Here is a 3,236-nt window from a genome sequence, read left to right as displayed (position 1 = left end):
AAATTTTTTTTAACAATTTTAATCTAGTATGGTTTAAAACATCACTGTCTTGTAATTATGTTTGTTTTTACCACATTTGGCACCATTGCTGAAATGAACATGCATAGTAGTAACTGGGAAATCCCCTTATTCGATAACTCTTACTTAACCATTTTGTTCGCATGATATATACATAAAATATTGCTTAATTAAAGCGTTTAAGCTCGCAATATTTTATCAATTGATCGTGCTATCAATTAGATTTGAACATTTCTGACCTTAATACGAAAAAGGGATTTTATCTATAAATTTTAGGTAAGCTTTAAAAATAATTTGTTTTGAAGTTATACTTCTTATACGAGTTCGGAAAAGGTTGCGATAGATTCAGGTTGCGCAACCTTGCTCAATATGAATCTAACGCAACCTTGTCTGCGAAGATGTTCGAGCAGCAAGCGAAGCGTTGACAATCGGCGATCGTTTGTTCGTTTCTTTCGGCACAGCTCGGCTTTTCTACCAACAACACAATGTTGCCATGCTTATGCTGTTGTTGTTTTCGTAGAACAATGTTTCAATTTTTGGTTGGTGACATATTCACATGTGTGCCCATATGTATGTTTGTATGCTTGTACATTATTGAAGTTATACTTCTGTTTCTTTCGTTTGTCCTTCATTTCTGCGAACTCTCAACTATTTTATGTGACTTTTGTTTGAAATACTCTGCGTTGGCCTTTGAAAAATTAAGACTATACTTCACAGAATCATTTCTGTGTCTCTTCATTTGCATTTTTGGAAATCGACTCGCGATGACGAGGTATATCGTTTTATCTGATAGCGTGAGGTTTAAGAAGTTCATTTCTACTTTTGTCTTGTGGCATATTAGAAATGATGTTTCTTCGAAAAACGTTCGCTTACAACGGATAAAACGACTTCTGAGTGGTGATTTTAATGAATAAATTCCTTTTGGTTGAAATACTCTGTGTTGGCCGTTGAAAAGTTAAGACTATACTTCTCAGGATCATTCATTCCTTTCATTTCTTCAAAAAAATTAATGACCTTTAGGAATATGCATATTTGCATTATTTCGTTGTCATTTCCATATTCGTAGCAACAGAATTTTTATGGCATAAGTGAAGTAATGGCCGCCGATTATCACGCCTTGCCTCTGTAGCAGCTTTGCCTACAAACATGCGTAAATGTGTATGTATGTATGTATGATCGTATGAAATCGTTTTTGTTGTAAAATGTACTACACTTGTTCTTCGCCAATTTGGCCGCCATATTGTCTTGTGACGATCAATTTTTTGTTGGTCGCATATTCATGTTTTTTTTTTTTTTTTTGTATAGTAGGAGGAAGCATCGAAAGCCGGCGTGCTGGACTTGAATCCATATTCATATGTTTACGCATATGTATGTTTGTATGCTTGTGCATTATTTGTTTGGCAATGTATACAAATATATGGACATATAAGTATATATGAGTGTATGAACATGCAAGTCAATGCGCGCACATGTAATAAGTACGAGTATATTGATAAGTGATGAAAATATGATTTCAATTTCTGAACACGCACATGCATATACATACACTCATATGAGCATGTGCAGACACACAAGATAGGATAGAAGATGTATGCCTTTTAACGTCGTATACTATACAAATAAATATTTTTCTTACTAATAGAAATTAAATTTATCACAGCAATATACATAATATACATATACATGATATTGCTGTGATAAATTTAATTTCTATTAGTAAGAAAAATATTTATTTGTATAGTATACAATGTTAAAGCAAAAAATTAAAAATTTATTCTGTCGAGATTCGAACCTGTGCACAGCTGTGGTAGCATCTTGACTTTCCAAGCGCTTACCACCAACACCACCATTGACACTTAGGTTGCGTTGACTTAAGTATGGTTTGGTTATGCATGTAAGAAACATACGATGGTTCTAATAATTTTGTTTAAGTATAGAAATATGCTTTCGCAAACATACAGACAAATGTGCAAACGACATAATATATGTATGTATGATTGTTTCGCATTTTGCTCCTACGCCGGTCAAATTTCTATACAAAAATCGGCTGAAATGTGTGAGAAAATAAAATGGACAACTAGGGCAAATATTTTTTAAAAAATTTATTGACAATTAAATATAAATGAAAATACATGTAAATTTACTTAAATTTATTTAAATTTATTGAAATTCCGTTTCGCATTTTTCGGCTTTTTCAAATTAATTAATATAAGTAAAATTCACGACTTAACCCGCACACGTCTTATTGGCGCAAAATTTCCAACTTTATGAAAATTGGCGCAATTATTGGCACTTAAATTTTATGTAAAGTAAGTTAAAAAAGAAATATGCTTTTGTAGAACATTTGCATTCGCAAACTTACAGACAAATGTGCAAACTACATAATATATGTATGTATGATTGTTTCGCATTTTGCTTCTGAATATAACTAAGAAGTATAACTTCTTTCGCGCGTAGGAACTCCACGCGCACCTTTTTTTTTGTGTAAAACCTTGGAATTTATTCATTAAAATTACCACTCAGAAGTCGTTTTATCCGTTGTAAGCGAACGTTTTTCGATGAAACATCATTTCTAATATGCCACAAGACAAAATTAGAAATGAACTTCTTAAACTTCAAGCTGTCAGATAAAACGATATACTTCGTCATCGCGGGTCGATTTGCAAAAAATGTAAATGAATTTTTCAAAGACCAACGCAGAGTATTTCAACAAAAAGTCACTCAAAACAGTTGAGAATTCGCAGAAATGAAAAACAAACGAAAGAAAAAGAAGTATAACTTCAATAATGCACAAGCATACAAACATACATATGCGCACAAATGTGAATAGTCCCCTCGTCATCGCGGGTCGATTTTCGAAAGTAAATGAAGACTGATCAGAGAACTTAAAAGTATAGAGAAGGTGCAGGTTCGACTGCGAACATTTGATAGATTCAAATTAGGGAATTCACCGCATTTGTTAACATTGTAGGTTGGAATTCGCCTCGCAATTTTAACATTTTTTACAATTCTCTCACATATTCGAAGCGAGAATATGAAGAGACAGAAATATGTATATGTGTTTATAAAATAATTTCTTTGATATTCCATAGGATGGAAATATGTATGTAGAACTTTTTTTTATTTTTGATTTATTATTTTTCAAACTATTTAATGTTAATTTGATCTTATTTTATAATAACTCATTTTAAATATATAAAAGACTAGCTGACCCCGCA

The 3,236-nt window shown here is 32.2% G+C and overlaps 2 pseudogenes; one reads left to right on the top strand and one right to left on the bottom strand.

The window, feature by feature from the left end:
* Positions 1 to 718: 718 nt before the first annotated feature.
* On the top strand, positions 719 to 917 carry LOC125779909 (small nucleolar RNA U3; annotated as a pseudogene).
* Positions 918 to 2,532: 1,615 nt separating this feature from the next.
* LOC125779836 (small nucleolar RNA U3) lies at positions 2,533 to 2,725 on the bottom strand (annotated as a pseudogene).
* Positions 2,726 to 3,236: the final 511 nt, after the last annotated feature.

This window comes from Bactrocera dorsalis, chromosome 6 (genome assembly GCF_023373825.1).
Source record: "Bactrocera dorsalis isolate Fly_Bdor chromosome 6, ASM2337382v1, whole genome shotgun sequence".
NCBI lineage: Eukaryota > Metazoa > Arthropoda > Insecta > Diptera > Tephritidae > Bactrocera > Bactrocera dorsalis.
This window is presented reverse-complemented; position numbering and strand designations above follow the sequence as displayed.